We start from the raw sequence: 19,751 nt of genomic DNA on the forward strand, positions 1-19,751 counted from the left end.
AAACACACCGCAAAGGTAGTTCCACTATGGCTCCACCATAAAAAATTAGGCAATCGGATTGGATTGCGAAAAGACCGGGACAGAATCTAACAGAAAATAGTGAGGAAAAACTTCAAAATTTTGATGATTTATGAGCAGGAATTTAGTACTCTATCTCAAAGAAAAGATGGCAAAAACTGGTAAAAAGCTTGCAGTGAAGGTGTTAGGAGTAAATAAAAATGTATCTCCACCATTTTTATACTCTTCCAACCAGTTTCTGCAGAGTATTTAATACAGTTTTTCACCTAACGGTTGTACGTATCACCAAAACAAATCGAGATAGATATAGCGTTATAGTGCATATAATATATAATAATGATCAGGGCGACGAGAAAAGTTGAAATAAAAAAAAAATTTTGAGTTCGTAGATGGGCGTAATCAGACCACTGCCACAAATTCATTAATCGAAATGGATAAAATCGGTGGATAACCCTGTTTACTCGTCATATAATGGTACTGTTAAAAACTTCTTTAACTCAATAAATCAATAACTAATTACGCCAGAGACATTAAATTTTACCTCCGAGATGGTATGAAAAGTTTTTATGAGAATTGGTGTTAAAATTGGACGATGGGCGTGGCACCGCCCACTTTTTGGTGAAATCCCATATCTCCGGACCCGACCAAACAGATTTCGTCTAAATTTAGTACGTATTATTTCTCTGAAATTCCTATGTTACAGTGTGAAAATAAGCAAAATCAGACTACAACCACGCCTACTTCTCATGTAACACTATTTAAAATTCCATTTGATTCTTTCACTTCCCAGTACACAAATTAAAAAGTATTTAATGTAACGGAATAAAATTTTGCAGTAATAATTCCCTTAAAGTAGGGAATTTTTGACCAAAAACTGTCCAAATTCAACCAAAACTGTTCGAGACCCTAGGTACCGAATATGTGAACCCTAGTATCTAAAGTTGACTTTTGACCGAAAATATCGGTCAATATGTGAGATATATAATTGAAATTCAAAGTTAAACCTTCTCTGACAATGATACATATGTATCTTTGCCAAAAATTGTTCGAAGGACCGACCGACATAGTTAAATATAGATTCTAGTTGCTCGAAAAATTTTAAAACCATGCATTTTTTGTCTGTCCTCAATCTCTATTGACACCATCCTTAAAACTATTGTTTCGGCATTTTTGTCATGAATTAGTCCTTTCTACTAGCTTTTATAGAGCTTGTTATATTGTTGTCCAAATTTCGCACGGAATAGCATTAACTTTAAGTTGTGCATTGATTATACACAAACACAACACAAATAGTGCTTGTATGTGAAAACGTTATGGTTATGTATAAAATCAAAAATGACAAATCTTTCGTTTGCAACACTAGGGTTGCCAAATCTCGAAGTATGTATATAAGGCAACCTAGGTACTCAAGTATATCCGAGATGATCTCGCTGCGTGGATTGTTTTCCAGATAGAAGTTGTCATATCTCTTACCTGTTCATGGACCAATTTCCCATTTGAATAAAAAATATTCAGACCATAAAAATTAAATATTTTGAGCGCATATATTCATATGTAAAATCTATTATTCTTTATTTCTGCATTTATTTCTATGCAAAATGACGTAACAACATTTTCGGAAATTTACAGGGGAAAGCATGAAACACGTAATCAAATAGAACATGAGTGAAACAAAATTTAGATATTGGTTAAAACTGGGTTACATGTCATAGCAGAACCTTAAAATGTTGGAGATATGTATATAATTTGAAGTAGTGGATAGTAACCAATGAAACACAAATGTTTTGATCGTACGTTATTTTGCATTTTAGGTGACGATACAGGGGCGTAGCTACAACTTCGGTCGCCCGGGGCCGAGGATGTTCTGCCGCCCCCCTTTATCTACCTACCTACAAGTTTCATGAGGTGGTTCGAACAGAAGTAAATTATTACATAATATCTTCGATATTAAGTATATAAAATTTAGGAACTAGAAGCCACGCAAATTCTGAAGTTCCAAAATTCTCACAATACGGTTTTTGAGGAAATTGATAGTAAATTTACAATCTTATTATAAGCCATAGAAAAAACCCATTTTCGCCCTATATCTTGTACACTTTTGACACAATTTGCAGGAACTTTTGCCCGAATTGGAGTTTTTAAACACCATTTTTGAAAATTTGGAGAAATAAAAGTATTTGTTAGAAAATTATAGAACTAACCAGAGACTCAGACAATGACAAACTCATCGAAACTAAAGAAAAATGCCAGCAACTTGCCGAATCCGATCCAGATGACTTGGATAACGAAGATTTATACAGTGACTTCCAGGACGTCCTACTTTTATTAAAGAGAGCGAAGAAAAACCAAGAACAAATTGGATTTTCGCAAGAAAAAATTTTATTATACATTTCTTCCATGGGACTGGAGGCCTACAAGACGTTAGTCACAGCTTTAAGAATACTACTCACTATACCTGTATCAGTTGCATCTTGTGAAAGATCTTTTAGCAAACTTAAATTGATCAAATCTTACTTGAGTTCGACCATTAGTCAGAGTAGACTGTCCAATCTTGCGATTCTCTCAATAGAATGTGAAACTGCTTCAACTTTACATTACAATGATATGATATGTGATTTTGCAGCGATCAAAGCTAGAAAAGTGCATCCTTAAGTTCTATCATTAATCTGAGCCAAAAGATATAAGACAAATTCATAGACTGAAGAGCATTCGAGTAAAAATTAATATTTTTCATTGTTATTCAGAATATTACATTGTGAGTGTACAACTCATTATCTTTTATAATAAATTTTGTAAAAAAAATTGTTGAAGTATTTTTCTGAATATTAAAAAACAGCGAAGATCGTTTTGCCGCCACCAGGGGCGACGGCCCCCTTCGTCCCCCCCTCCCCGGCCACACCCTAGCTACGTCACTGTGACGATATGTTTGTATATGACGAGTAAAATTAATTTCGTCGCCTATTTGGTGGGTAAAGTGGGTCAAAAAGGCGAATATTTTTTACGCTTGATACTCTAAAAAACCTTTATCTTTACTTTTACTTTTTACACACCTCTGAGAAAGTCTCCCCAAATATGAGCTCTTTATTGTATTGGGAAGATCTTCCTCTTGCAATTTTCTTTTTATCAGGTACAAAAATACGTATCTGGTTCCCAATTTCTTAAATAATATTTCGTTTCATTGATTTTGTAGGAAATTTAATGTTCAACAAAACTGTTCTGTAGGATTTTTCCTTAAACGTAACCGTTTCAAGATATTAACGGTTGAAGTTTGATTATTTTAAGATAAAATGTAACAATTAAGACCTCATACTTTGTGTACCCAGGGAAAAAAAATAATCGTTGTTTTCACACACCCCAACAAATAGGTAGATATAGCATTGAATCTCCATATGTATGTATATAGCGGACCTTGCTGCTGTATGGCTTTGTATGAAGTTTGTATTTAATTTCTTAGTCTGTCTGCCACTTCCTTCTCCCTGGCGCGTCTTCTCCCCTCTTCTGTCCACTGTCCACGCTCGACTGTTTGTATGTCTGCCATGTCTTGCCATGTCTAGCTGTTGTGCTATTCTCCTACCTTCACGGCGTGTGGTCACTGCAACGTAACTATAATTTCTAATTTTGCCTTCACCTTTTTACTGTTCACTTGCTGTGTTGTCTCTTGCATGTCAACCTTTGCACGTCTATACATCTTTCTTAAATGCTAGATTATTAGTTGCTACTTACATGCAGCGGTCTCAAAGTCTCATTCGTGCAACATTTTCTGACTCATTTTCTTCCTTGTGTACCAGCAGCCGATGATGCTTGCTTAGAGCTTTATTAAATTATTCCAAAAATTGTGTGATATACATACAAAGGCATATACAGTTATACTCGTATTTATACATTTAATGCTATATAATTCATATTTGTATCCTGAACAGAGTATATTAAGTTTGCCACGAAGTATGTTACACCCGGAAGGAAACGTATAAAATAGTTGAGTTGATGTAGCCACGTCCGTCTATATATAAGTGAACTAGTCCCACAGTTTTGGACTTAACGGTTTGAGATTTGCACACGTCTTTCTCTCTCCAAGATGCTATTGTTAGAAGTATGAATTTCTACAAATACACGAAGTAAGAAATTATATGTTTCTTACTTGGTTCTCTGAAGTTCTATCTAAATGAAACTCTGAGCTCATAAGAAGCATATCCTATAATGTTGCTGATTATTTCTAGGCACCACTTCGATATTGAATTTTTATCGGCAAAGCTCTATCAGAAGACGGATTGCCTGAAAGTCGGGATACTATTGGTGCTGTGCACAAAGTAATATTGTCAGAGCGTCATGTAACCTATCGTGAAATTGGGTCAACTATAAGCGGACCAGTATACATTCGATTTGACATGAACATTTGAATGTAACATTTTTTTCACGTTGCATCCCACACAATTTGTCTATCGCTCCAAACAAGGCTCGATAGAAATATTTAATAAAAAAATACAATAGCCATGCTTCGAAACACGTCACAGACGTGTGACAAGTGATGAATCGAAGATTTGCGTGTATGAGCTCGAAAGAAAACAGCAGTCGAGTATGGTTGTTTCAAGATGAACTGAATGAATAGTTGTTCGCATATGAAGAACATCCATCAAACGGTTGAGTGTTTTTTTCGAAAAATTGAACAATAATGCAGAATAGGAAATTCTGAGAGAGTTGCTGCTATTTGTTTGCCAGTTTCAAGAAATCAGAAAAACTAACCGATGAAAAGGGATCGCTTTTCACCAGGACATTGCGTACTCTCACATACCGACTGAAACAACTGCACTCAAAACATCAACTGGTAAGTCATCCACTGTATATTCCTGACATAACAACGAATGTCTTTTTTATTTGCATTCATAAAAAATAAACTAAGAGGTCAATGTTTTTCGACACCTGAAGAGGTTGCTTTGAGATACCTCAATCAGAGTGACAACATTGTTTCGAAAATTGGTTTAAATGCACGCAAAAGTACATACTATATATAGATCTTAATGAAAAATTTTTTAAAGAGCAATAGAAACCTGTTTCTATTCTTTAACCGGAAAATAGAAAAAACAAAATACGTAAATTAGATTTAATTAGTAACAAGTTGACGCCTAAAGTAATATCAATTCATAGTTGCTTTCGGATAGACACATTTTTTATTTTTATCACATGCACAAAAGATGACAGGATGGTTTCGTCGTAACGACATTAAGAACATCGATTAAAAGACCGTTGTGGATCGTTATTTAACACCATATTTCAGGTCTACCCTGCTTACTTATCCTTCGATATATGAGCTCTTATAATTATCTAGAAGATTACCACAAAATGTATGGTATTCTTATTTTATAATATATACAAATGTTCACGTCTCGCATTAAGACGGGCATACATCACACCATTTTCGCCTAACTGGAACTAGTAAAATAGCAAAATATGTTGAAAATACTGCTATCAATTTCCACCCTTAGTAGGTCGTTAAACAAATTATTCTATAAAATTAAAACAAAAATCAACAAGCCATGATCTGTTAAAATGAAGCAAGGCGGTTAAGTGAGAAGCAGTCTGTCAAACAATTCAATAACATCAGCTGTTGCCATCAAACGAAATTACTTAGTAAACGACCCAATATACATACATACATATGTATAAATGATCAGCGTGACGAGCTGAGTTGAGTTTGGAATGCCTGTCCGTCCGTCTGTATTAACGTTAACTAGGCCTTCAGTTTTCGAGACATCAATTCGTCTTTACCTCATCAGAACACTATAGCATACAACTGCCGAACTGAACTATCAAAATTTGTTATAGATTATTGTGTATGGCAACGCTACATTAATTTTTTCCTGATTGGACCGCTATCTCATATAGCCGTCTCACAACTAAACAAGCAAAATAAAAACCTTACATGAAAACTTTGCTATTTATGTAGGACATTCTAGCTTCGGTGCAACCGAATTTAACGTTGTTCTTGTTTGTTTATATATTAATTCCTACCAATTCCCTATTCCCATTTAAGTTCTAAAAAAAAATCACTCTCAAAAGTAAAGAATTTTTTCAAAACACATATAAATTTAGCGAAGTCGCACACCACAACACTGATATTTTTTCTTTCTGTGACCCTAAGCAATTTCACTCTAATTTGTGAAATCCTAAACTACAGTTATCTTCTGAAAAGTACTAAAAACATTTAATTTCAATTTATGTAATTCATTAATTCTACGATCGGAAAAGCCTCAACGACCTGAACGAGTTTCTTCAATTTAACAAATTAAATATTATGCACTGTATAATAAAGATAGATTTATCTAAGGTAGTGCCCTAATAAATGGAAGAAAACTATATTGAAGATCTACGCTTAACTCAGTGCTAAAAATAAGTGGTGTTTCATTTTAGCAGAATCAAAAACCGATTTTTCGAAAGCAGATTTCGAGCGTTTAATACTACTGCCAGGTCTACAATATCAAGCCACTTCTATTTAATGGCAAAAACATATATTTAACAAGTAAGGAAGGGCTAAGTTCGGGTGTCACCGAACATTTTATACTCTCGCATGATAAAGTGATAATCGAGATTTCATTATACGTCATTTACATATTTTTCAAATACCGTATTTTTGTAAAGTTTTTAATTGGTTCCTAAAGTACATATATATATACAGAAAAGGCATCAGATGGAATTCAAATAGCGTTATATTGGAAGAAGGCGTGGTTGTGAACCGATTTCACCCATATTTTGTACATGTCATCAGGGTGTTAAGAAAATATTATATACCGAATTTCATTGAAATCGGTCAAGCAGTTCCTGAGATATGGTTTTTGGTCCATAAGTGGGCGAGGCCACGCCCATTTTCAATTTTTAAAAAAAGCCTGGGTGCAGCTTTTTTCTGCCATTTCTTCCGTAAAATTTAGTGTTTCTGACGCAAAGTCGGTTAACGCACTTTTAGTGATTTTCAACATAACCTTTGTATGGGAGGTGGGCGTGGTTATTATCCCATCCATTTTTGAACTGTATATGGAAATGCCTGAAGAAAACTCTGTAGAGTTTGGTAGACATAGCTATATTGGTTTCCGAGATATGTACAAAAAACTTAGTAGGGGGCGGGGCCACGCCCACTTTTCCAAAAAAATTACGTCCAAATATGCCCCTCCCTAATGCGATCCCTTGTGTCCAATTTCACTTTAATATCTTTATTTATGGCTTAGTTATGACACTTTATAGGTTTTCGGTTTCCGCCATTTTGTGGGCGTGGCAGTGGGCCGATTTTGCCCATCTTCGAACTTAACCTTCTTATGGAGCCAAGGAATACGTGTACCAAGTTTCATCATGATATCTCAATTTTTACTCAAGTTACAGCTTGCAGGGGCAGACGGACGGACAGACGGACGGACGGACAGACAGACATCCGGATTTCGACTCTACTCGTCACCCTGATCACTTTGGTATATATAACCCTATATCTGACTCTTTTAGTTTTAAACAAACAACCGTTATGTGAAAAAACTATACTTCTTTATAAAAATAACTCCTTTGATCGCTTGAAAGTACCATATCACTTGTACGATTCTCCAATTAAAAATTGATATGAAATTGGTAAAGAAATTGCGCTAAATATCAACTACCCTGTTGTTGTATAGTAATTTCATTTACTAACCTCTCAACACTTAAGTTAAGAATTACATAAGCCACAGAAAAACCAGTAGGAGCAAAGAACCGAGGTACTAAACTCCACAATCGGCAATACAAGAGTTACCATAAAAAAGTGAATGGGCATTCTCTAAATAATTCTTCCACTGACAAGTATTTATTTAATAAGTGCTCTTACTTATTTGCAGTTGCTTCTGTTACAGCTGCGCTTAATTAGTGCTGTACTTGAGTTTTATCAAATAAGCAAAGATAAGTGATTATGCTTTGCTTAAAATGGGGTCAATCAAGATGAGTACACGTCCTCAGAGAACTGTTGATTTGCAGGGGAGGCTTAATCGAATAGGATCGTTTTACATTAGAAACTATGAAGAGCAATCTAAAAAAATGGGGTTAGTTGAATATGGAATTGAGGGAGGGGTTAGGGTGTTATGGTAAAAAAAAAACAACTTTTTTTGCGAATTTATTTCTAAAAGTTCAAAAGCCTTAGACGCGTTTTTCGCAAAAGTACTTTTTCAAAGTCCGTGTTCACCGTTATATCAAAACTACTTTTTTTTCCAAGGTTAATGGCTTACACTTCAACATTTCTGTATGAAAAATAACCCTATATTGTCAAAAGTATACTTAATAATGCACAAAAGGTTCGAAAAAAATTACTCAATCGATATTTAAGAAATAAATTCAAAATTTGTTGTGTACTTTTACAGACCCGAGAACTATCCATAATATTGTTCTTAACTCAAACAATCACTTCACTAGAAATTCGGAAAGTTATTGAATATAACAATTAATAATAACGTAAGCAACGCTTAATTGCTTTATCCTTTTCAATGACAGTGAGCTGCCAACAATAACAAAGTCTAGAAAAAAGAAATTTTTTGTTTTATAATCAAATATCAAATTTTATACTAGCACAACAACTCTTTTAACTTCAGCGAGAGTCGAGTTGAGTCACTCTTTGATTCATTCAGTTTTTTTATTGTTTTCTCTGCTCCTTTCGAAGCAAATTGTTAAACGTGTGCCAATTAAAATAAACCAAACGCATTGCCGGTATGCAAATATCTTCGTAGCGTCGCTGTTTACTGTTATTTTGGGTGAAGCTTCTTTCAGGTATTTTTTGCTTCTTTTGTTGTTTTTTTATACTCTCGCAACAATGTTGCTAAGGAGAGTATTATAGTTTTGTTCACATAACGGTTGTTTGTAAGTCCTAAAACTAAAAGAGTCAGATATAGGGTTATATATACCAAAGTGATCAGGGTGACGAGTAGAGTCGAAATCCGGATGTCTGTCTGTCCGTCCGTCCGTCTGTCCGTCCGTCCGTCTGTCCGTCCGTCTGTCCGTGCAAGCTGTAACTTGAGTAAAAATTGAGATATCATGATGAAACTTGGTACACGTATTCCTTGGCTCCATAAGAAGGTTAAGTTCGAAGATGGGCAAAATCGGCCCACTGCCACGCCTACAAAATGGCGGAAACCGAAATATAAAGTGTCATAACTAAGCCATAAATAAAGATATTAAAGTGAAATTGGGCACAAGGGATCGCATTAGGGAGGGGCATATTTGGACGTAATTTTTTTGGAAAAGTGGGCGTGGCCCCGCCCCCTACTAAGTTTTTTGTACGTATCTCGGAAACTACTATAGCTATGCCAACCAAACTCTACAGAGTCGTTTTCTTCAGGCATTTCCATATACAGTTCAAAAATGGAAGAAATCAGATATTAACCACGCCCACCTCCCATACAAAGGTTATGTTGAAAATCACTAAAAGTGCGTTAACCGACTAACAAAAAACGTCAGAAACACTAAATTTTACGGAAGAAATGGCAGAAGAAAGCTGCACCCAGGCTTTTTTGAAAAATTGAAAATGGGCGTGGCCTCGCCCACTTATGGACCAAAAACCATATCTCAGGAACTACTATACCGATTTCAATGATATTCGGTATATAATATTTTCTTAACACCCTGATGACATGTACGAAATATAGGTGAAATCGGTTCACAACCACGCCTTCTTCCAATATAACGATATTTTGAATTCCATCTGATGCCTTCTCTGTATAATATATAGTACATTAGGAACCAATGATGATAGCGGAATAAAACTTTACAAAAATACGGTATTTGAAAAATATGTAAATGACGTATAATGAAATCTCGATTATCACTTTATCATGCGAGAGTACAAAATGTTCGGTGACACCCGAACTTAGCCCTTCCTTACTTGTTTTTTAATGAATTACTTTTTTATTCATTTTTCTAACCTCGCTTTTATTGTTTTTCGCATTTATTCATTTCTCCATTTATTACCATAAACATTTACACAAATGCTCGTATTTTTCTACATTTTATGGAAATTTTACAAATTTATTTTTATGTTCCACCGAAAAAATTATTAAAATGCTATAAAATAAATATTTTTTGAGGAATTTAGGATTCTTTTTCCAAAGAAAAGTTTGCGTTTTATTGTTGTGTCAGTGCAATTTTCAATACTAATCTTAAAGGCTTCCGGTCTTATTAAAATAATATATTTTTATACTCTCGCAACAATGTTGCTAAGGAGAGTATTATAGTTTTGTTCACATAACGGTTGTTTGTAAGTCCTGAAACTAAAAGAGTCACATATAGGGTTATATATACCAAAGTGATCAGGGTGACGAGTAGAGTCGAAATCCGGATGTCTGTCTGTCCGTCCGTCTGTCCGTCCGTCCGTGCAAGCTGTAACTTGAGTAAAAATTGAGATATCATGATGAAACTTAGTACACGTATTCCTTGGCTCCATAAGAAGGTTAAGTTCGAAGATGGGTAAAATCGGCCAACTGCCACGCCCACAAAATGGCGGAAACCGAAAACCTGTAAAGTGTCATAACTAAGCCATAAATAAAGATATTAAAGTGAAATTTGGCACAAGGGATCGCATTAGGGAGGGGCATATTTGGACGTAATTTGTTTGGAAAAGTGGGCGTGGCCCCGCCCCCTACTAAGTTTTTTGTACGTATCTCGGAAACTACTATAGCTATGCCAACCAAACTCTACAGAGTCGTTTTCTTTAGGCATTTCCATATACAGTTCAAAAATGGAAGAAATCGGATATTAACCACGCCCACCTCCCATACAAAGGTTATGTTGAAAATCACTAAAAGTGCGTTAACCGACTAACAAAAAACGTCAGGAACACTAAATTTTACGGAAGAAGTTGCAGAGGAAGCTGCACCCAGGCTTTTTTGAAAAATTGAAAATGGGCGTGGCGTCGGCCACTTTTGGACCAAAAACCATATCTCAGGAACTGCTCGACCGATTTCAATGAAATTCGGTATATAATATTTTCTTAACACCCTGATGACATGTACGAAATATGGGTGAAATCGGTTCACAACCACGCCTTCTTCCAATATAACGCTATTTATATGATATAGCGGAAAAAAACTTTACAAAAATACGGTATTTGAAAAATATGTAAATGACGTATTATGAAATCTCGATTATCACTTTATCATGCGAGAGTATAAAATGTTCGGTGACACCCGAACTTAGCCCTTCCTTACTTGTTTCGCTTATTTTAGGTGGAAGATGAAGGTCAGTTTTAACGGGCCAAATCACGTTAGCTGTTGGGTTAAAGAATGTGTCTAACTTTCAAAAGAGTTGCCATTAACTCGTTTTGAACGCTACTTATTTTGGATTTTAAGACAGATTTTAGGTAGAATTAAGCTGAGAGTTGTTAAAGATCTCAGTGAAGACATTTGAGGTTCGTCATCTTAAAATCGAGTTTCCTACGCAACTTTAAATATTCTTCTTTTAGTTCTTGTCATTTGATGGCTTTTTAGAGTACCTAAGGTTCCAGAAATTTGCTTGAAAGATCCTGATAATTGTCTTTGATAGCAATACCGGAAGGAAGCTCAATCTTGTTTTTGGCAATTGAGCCCTTGCCAAGTGCGCCGCAAATGTCACAACCAAAGATCCAAAATTCATATTAACGCAATGAGTTTAAAGGTGTGCGTGAAGCCTACAAAGTAGTCTCTCACTCTATTTATGGCAAGCGAAGTCTGAATAAAGTTTTGAATCATTTGGTGATAATCCGCTAATGGATACCAGGAAAAAAGAAATATTCAAAAGAGTTCACTTCACTCTGCGAATTTGCTCTGAAAAAGCCGAAGACGGTGTTACCGGTCGGAAGCATGTTAGAAACCGTTCTCTCCAAAGGTGTAATCTACATGAATATCGTGAGAAGGGAAAAACGGTCCCATTTGTATTTCCAACTACCGAGACGAGATAAGGAAATTGAAGCATTGTTGGGTCAAATGTAGCACTTTTTCTACTTTTTTTGTATTTGAAATGTTAAAGTAAATAAAATAGAAAGGCTTCAAAATATCTATTTTTCCCTTTGCATGGTATCTTAGGGTCTCAACAAGATTTGCCATCTCACACTCGCCGTATATTTGCCTCCGTGAAATATTTAGTAGTAATATTTCACACATTTCCGAAATTTAAAATTCAAACTTATACATTCTTACCCCATGTTTCTTTCAACACAAACACACTGATAAATTATTTCCATAAATTAACCGAAAATGCGTCGCAAATTAAGTTCATATTAACACAAAATTCGGCATAATTAACGTCCCTAAAAGTTTCTCAAGAAAGGGAAGTATAAGTAGAAATATATTATACAAAAAAATAATCAGCGTAAAACTAATTTGTGCTCGTTTATTTTCCCAACGGTTTTTGGCGCTGTCCGATCAATGCCCTATGATAACAAAAAGTTCCCGCAGCAATCATTATACATTTTAAAACTGTGTGGCAGCACACATACACATACCGGCGCGCATGCACCAATCACTACGTTACTGTATGTGCTATTTCGTCGCGTATTTCAGCTAATTCTTTATTGTTGTTGCTGTTGTAGTTGTTATTGACGCCGCTTTTGATAAGGCAAAGTTCTCACCAACTTTTTGGGAGGGCATAATTGATGAGAGTGCTTTGGCATACAGCAGGCATACGTATTTACGTACATGGACAATAATAGAGTTGCCATCTGTTTTTTTAAAACAACAAAGAGATCTAATTAAAAAAAAAAATCCAAAAATATTTCACTAAAAGATGGAAGTACTGACACTCTATTTACATTTGTATCACACATACATATAGTGCGAAAACTCAGCACGGGTACCAAATTAGCGCTATTTCGGAGAAATTATAAAAAGTGTGACCTTATGGCGTTGCCATAAATTATTTTTATTTTAAACCACATATTTGGTTTTTCTGAGCATATTGGTAGAGTCACTCGTGCGAGGATTTTATCTTTTACGTACACAAATATTGGCTCTAATTTTGCTCTAACTATATCAATAATTTTACATTATTTTTTTACCAACACCACCGACTCGGTCAATCCAACCAGCAACAAATAGCTATAAATTTGCCTTTCTCATCATTCATCGCAACTTACTCCGTTAAATTCCTGCATACTCTATATAAAGGCTGATCAATTTCGAGGTTAGATGAAATAGCTCTTGAATGTCTTGATGTTACTCTTCGTCCTAAGTGGGGTAATTTTGCTTGTTTACATACCCACTGAGCCAGAAATAGGTCTCATCGCTGAAGAGAATTTGACTCGCAAACGTCGGACATTTATGGAACTTTACGAGAGCCCATAGAGCAAAGCGATGTCGCTTAGGATGGTCGAGCGACTCCAGTTCTTGTACAAGTTGTATTTGTACACTTTTAAGGTACGTGTAAAATACGCCAAGTCGTTCCTTACATCAGTAGAGTTGCTGCGAACGTCGAACGTCTTCGTGTACAGGACGGGGTCTATTTGGTCGAATATTATCCAATAATGAACGCTGGGTCTCAAGATTGGTGTGGTGTTGCGAATAGTACCCTCAGTAGGTCGATTATGTTAACCAAAAATTGAGCGAAGCGTGCGAAACGCATCTTTTATATAACGTGATTTTTCGCAGTAAAGTTAAACAATTTGTAAAGGTTGTTCAGGCTTAAATTTTTTCATGTTGAAATGCCAAACAATATTGAACAAAAATAACATGACAGCTTGGCACGACTCACGCGTAATCCTTCAAAAATAGGCTATTGAAAAAAGTGCCTCAACTTGGATCACCCGTTATATAATATTATTTTTCAACTCACTCATTTTTGCACTTAAATTTTCCCTCTGATATACCACCATCTTCCGCCACCCATTTTCGTTACCCTGTCGCTAATGCTGGACCCTTTCACAGCCATTTCGTGCTTTAAACGTCCGCCGTCCCAATTATTATCATTTACAATAGCTAAAATTATCTTTTTCTCGTTGTTAATTAATCATAAAGGTCGCCATTTGTTTCTGGTAATATAAACAGAAGTTCAACGAACAAAGCAAATAAAATACCGTTGCTGATGAGGAAATGAAAATGACTGACATGGCAGGAATATCAGTAGGAAAATCATAAATGACTTGTGTATATATACAAGGTGCGTTCCAAAGTGAACAGGACTTAAAAAAATAAACAGAAAAAATGGCTTTTCGGAAAAAACAATTTATTTTATTCAAAATAGTCTCCTTCTGCTTCAATACAGTTTTTTGCACCATCCAAAAGCATGTCGAACGAGAGTTTTAGCTCCTTGGCAGGTATGGCCGCCAGTATGCCAGTGCAAGCCTTTTGAATGGCCTCTACGTTTGCATAATGCTTTTCTTTCATGGGCAAATGCATTTGTCCGAAAAGGAAGAAGTCGCACGGTACCATATCAGGTAAATACGGGGAATGGTTAATGGATAAAATGTGATTTTTGGTCAAATAATCGGTCACAAGCGTCCTTCGAATGTTGGATTCTGAGCAATTTTTGATCGTCAGTCAATTTGTGCAAAACAAACCGTGCACAAACCTTTCGTAAGCCCAAATGTTCGATCAAAATTCGATAAATTGATGTTTTGGGGATGTTCAATTCCATTTCCATGAATTTCAATGATGATTTCGGCTGATTTTTGATGAATTCAAGCACAGTTTCGATGGAATTTCCGGTGATCACGGATTTTGATTGGCCCACATGTTGATCGTCAGTTTTGTCCTCACAACCACTGTGAAAACGTTGGAACCAGTCATGCATTCTGCAACGGGATAGGCAATTATCGCCATAAACTTGTTTCATCAATTGAAACGTTTCGGTAAAAGTTTTACCAGTTTTAAAATAGAATTTAATGTTTGCTCTTTATTTGAAGCTCATTTTCGCACCGATAACGCAAACATACTGACAATAACTTCACCTCCAATCAATGAAATGTCATGAAATTCTCACTGGACAATCGATAAGGATAGCAGATTCTAACGCCACCAGTCGACATATGTATATATGGCGCCACTAGGAGGCGCTAGATTCAAAATGTCCTGTTTACTCTGGAACGCACCTTACATATACTTATTATGTATCCTATTCTCTGACTCTTTTATCCATATGGAGTGGTGTAAGGATTTTAATCAGCGATGGCACAATTTTTAGAACTCTTCGCCCACAAAATATTTGTATCTTTATAGTATACGTTAATGTCTTTACTTTTCTTTATGAGAATGATATTTTATAACGCAAAATTAGAGATTTCAACAAACAAAGCTTATTGACTTTAAAAAAACCGATATTTCGCTTCAGAATTTTTGTTTGAATATTAGAATTTTTATACTATTACTTATATCACTAAGTTATATGACTCAAAACTTGGTAAATAAGTGGGAAGATTTTTAAATTTATCATATACATTATTATGGCATAGAATTCTAAACAAAAAGATGACAAGTATCTCATTGCAGATTTTATTACTCAGGGTCTGTTTAAACGTTTGACGCCTCTTAACGAAGCCTAAGCTTCCTTCCACTTTTCTAATGTTAGTGTTCAGTTACAACTCTTTAATACTATTATCGGAATTCAATATTTATAAATATAATAGCCCTTAAGCACACTTTATCCTTATTAAACCCACAACACTATTTTACGCCAATTGCCCAAACTGTTGAGAGCGTAACTGCCGCACTCTCTTCGTCAATAGCAAATGCATATTTTATGTGCCAGCAACCCGTCCACCTTAGTTGGTAGATACTATACTTATGGATCCAAACTTTTTGTCAACTTTACTTCTAAGCTAACTTTTACTCTTTTTCTTATCGCTTCTTCTTTTCTATTTTTCTTTTGCTTTGCAGGTGTGAGAACGTCATGACTTGTCCCATACGACCAATTAGTTCCGGCAAGGAGCACTGCCTACGATTGGATTGCCATCTACGATGCGCATTCGTCATTTATTGGCAAATTTTGTGGGCTGGGCAAATTTCCGTTTAGCATTATTGGTAAGTGTTAACTTCTTTAGCTATGGAATAAGATATGACATATGTGTTTTGTATATCAAAATATGCTAAAAACCAAATCTGATAAGTTTTATGTGATGAACGGGAACATATTAATAAAATTAAAAGAGCTAGATAGGATTATATTGATTGTTACCAAAATAAGTGATATTTGTGATCTTATGACATAATAATTTCCGTATAACTATGCCGGAAGAGTGGTCTCATGGACATACATTGAAAAGCGATACGAGTTTTTGCGAAGTATAAGTAAGGTTATTGCAAAATCTGATGACTGTTATCATCGCCTTATTTATATTCATATTAGACAAAAGAACGTTAACTCCATAATATTATTGCGGTTGTTACAATATGAAATATACTTCAAACAGTTTCAGGTCATAATATCGAGTTAATAGTCCTTTTTTGGATAAAATTGGGGATCCGGTTGTTGGGCAATATTTTTGAGTGTACTATATTGAGACGTTTCAAAGGAACGTAATGTTGTCTACGCTGAAAAGGGATTGAAAAGGGAAAGAAAATGCATATCTCTAAGGTATCTAATTTGGAATAAAGAAGTCTAGAATAAAACTGTGGATGAATGGAATTTGAAGCTTTGAAATTGAATAAAGAAGATCTCTTGAAAACTCGTAACACCGACTCATCAACTACTGTTATCGTCCATGGCTCTGCACCATATCGCAGGACGGGAATAATGAGTGACTTATAGAGTATTGTTTTTATTCGTCGAGAGATGACTTTACTTCTCAATTGCCTACATAGTCGCAAGTAGCTCCTGTTGGCTAAGGTTATTCCGCGGATTTCGAGGCTGACATTGTTATTGCTGTTAATACTGGTTCCAAGATAGACGAAATTATCTGCCCCTTCGAAGTCATGACTGTCAACAGCGACGTGGGAACAAAGTGGCGAGTGCGACGACTGTTTATTTGATGAGTGGAGATATTTCGTCTTGTCCTCGTTCACCACCAGACCCATTTGCTTCTGCCTTGTCCATTCTGTAGAGCTAACGGAATTTCGTTAAAGATATTTTTCAGCCGTTTACGAAAATCAAAATTTACTATTTTTTACTTAACACTATTTACGAATTCATAAACGAAAACTTCTGTATGTTCGAATGTGAAACAGAAGCAGATTTCCTCAGCCACACAATACTTATACACCAATATGTACATACATAGCATGTCATACGTCAAGCGAGGTTTGTGTGTCAAACTAAATTTCAGAATATGGTCAATGGCATTTGGCAGCTGGTAAATAGGAAAAGTCAAATATCTGCATATTCAGCTCAAAAACAACAATAAAGCACAACCAAGGGAGAGGCAAATGGACGGAAAGTTAACGGTAGTAGAGTAGACAGTCAGCAGTGCCGCATCAATGCCTGCAAAGACAAAAGAACAATGTGGATGGGAATGCAGTTGAAAATGCATGGATGTAAGTGCTGCCCCAACGCTGGTCAGCCATTGCGAAATTGAAATGCAATGAAATGATTGAGTCGTTGCATGTGTAAGTGAGTGAATTATTGAATGGAATGGATCTTTTGTATGAGCCATAGTCATAAGTGCTCCACAAAGAGGTGGGGAAAACACACTTTCCAACACATTAGGTAATCAAATATTTTCATAGAAATCTCTACAAAATTCTCACCATTTTCGTACAACTTGTTTATAAATACAATTTTGGTACATGCATGTTCATATGTATGTATATATGTGGTTTCTTTTATATGTACATTTGCATCACTACTGGTGTGTATATCCACATATTAGAATCAATAACTGCTATAACAACGCCGTCGCCACATAAAGTCATCTAACATTCGAATGACGGCAAAATGTTACGTATACGCCGTGGAATTGCCACAATTTGTGTGCGTTGATGAGAATGAATATGGCGTTAGCATTCACTGCGACAGCTGTAACCGTTGGTCAGGTGTATGTGCAAATTGCATAATAAATTACTTTTTGATGCATATATTGTCATTTTTGTTGGTCCTATAACCGCCATTTCGCTTATTATTGTTTGTGCTGACTTTGGTAAGTGTCGGATCTGACTACAATTGCACCATAGTCTAAGTTGTGTTAGTGTTATTTATTAGCTTTGATTTCACTTTATTTTGTTGTTCTTGCATGCTTGTTTAATATTCTACTGCGAAATGGTACCCATCCTGATGAGTGAAGTATTTATTAAGAGTTGATAGAACTTTTGAATTTCTCTAAGAAGGTTAAGTATACTCACACATTTCCGCCATTTAACAAATTCTGGCCATATTTAGATCCTGATCATTTATACATATTCGCGAATACCTATCAAAGCATAATCTGCAAAGTTTTATATACATATATTATTTTTAATACGTCCATTTTGATTTTGTTTTGGTTTGACAAGGTTAAATCAATTTTTCTTTACCCCAATGAATTACATCCTCCATGTTTTCTGTGGATGTCGATATCTATTAAAATTTGAAATTAAAAAAGTGAATTATGACATGAAAGAAAAACATACAGTTGGCCAAGAGAAACTAAAGTTTGCAGATTTCCCATAGGAATCTAAACTAGATGCATAGACCTTTAATCGGTCCGCTATCATGTCTGAACGTATATTTGTCAGATGGTCCGAAAATTTGCATAAAAAGTAGATTCCATAATGAAGAAATAGCTACTAAGTGGTTTGATAAATTTCTTTTAAGCTGTATGAGTACCGAACGAAAATTTCAAAATATGCGCAAAATAATTTTTTATGACCGTAACTCAGGTTGTCTGAGAGTAGCTGATACTAGAGATATTTGAAAACAAATATTAAACATATTGATCATCAATATTTTAGTATGGGAGAGCTTCGTACAAAATGCACAAAATTGAGTATCGGATTATCCATGCATTCACTGTATTCTCCAGATCTGGTCTGAGTAGCTTTTTTCTGCTCAATAATTCAAATTAATAGCTGCTTGTCGAAACGAAACTAGGACTATTTTTGCATCCGATTGGTCTTCAATTAACTTAACCGAATATCATACCATCACTTCGTCAGCATAATGGACTGTAATTTTTTGTTGTGTTGGGTTGTGTTTTTGTTATTTTACGCAATTTAGCCTGTTATGGCTATATAAATAACGGTTCATATGTATTGTGCACGTCACCAATAGTACCAAGGAGAAAAATTACAACAACAACACATCAACATCAATGCAACAAAGGCCGAATATAACTGCGGGAGCTGCAAATAGCTCCAGCCACCACTCGTGCACAGCCACTAGTCGTGCAGCCATAAATACTGAGGTTAACTCTGCAACGTTGCACGGCTTGCCAGAGCCCATCACCAGGCTCGGGTATAGCCGCACAATGCAATTAATATTTATAAGATCATGCGTTCGCTGCTTCTTCACGCATACACATACATATTGTTCCGGCAAATTGGCAAAATTCTAAATGTATACTAAATATACACTACTATAGCATATAGCTGCCAAATATACTGAATGATAAAATTTGTGCAGGGGTTATGATCATTTTCATCATTTTTTTTTTCAACTCATCAAATATTAAGCTTCTAGTTAACATTTAACTAAAGTTTGCTCCATAAAAAGGTACAATAAAACACTTTAACCGTCGTCGATTAACAAAATGCTGTTGTAAATAATTAAAATTGTAATTGTTACCAATGAATTTCAGCATTTATTCAAAAACAATAATTTTTCTAGTAATTTAAATTAAAATGTTTATACCCATAGGTAGCATATAGGTA

General features: G+C 35.4%; 1 pseudogene; it reads left to right on the forward strand.

Annotated features, from left to right (window-relative positions):
• Nucleotides 1-19,751, forward strand: part of LOC126755813 (uncharacterized) — a 47,915-nt pseudogene that overhangs the window by 17,885 nt on the left and 10,279 nt on the right.

The sequence above is a fragment of the Bactrocera neohumeralis genome, chromosome 4 (assembly GCF_024586455.1).
Source record: "Bactrocera neohumeralis isolate Rockhampton chromosome 4, APGP_CSIRO_Bneo_wtdbg2-racon-allhic-juicebox.fasta_v2, whole genome shotgun sequence".
In the NCBI taxonomy this organism is placed as follows: Eukaryota; Metazoa; Arthropoda; class Insecta; order Diptera; family Tephritidae; genus Bactrocera; species Bactrocera neohumeralis.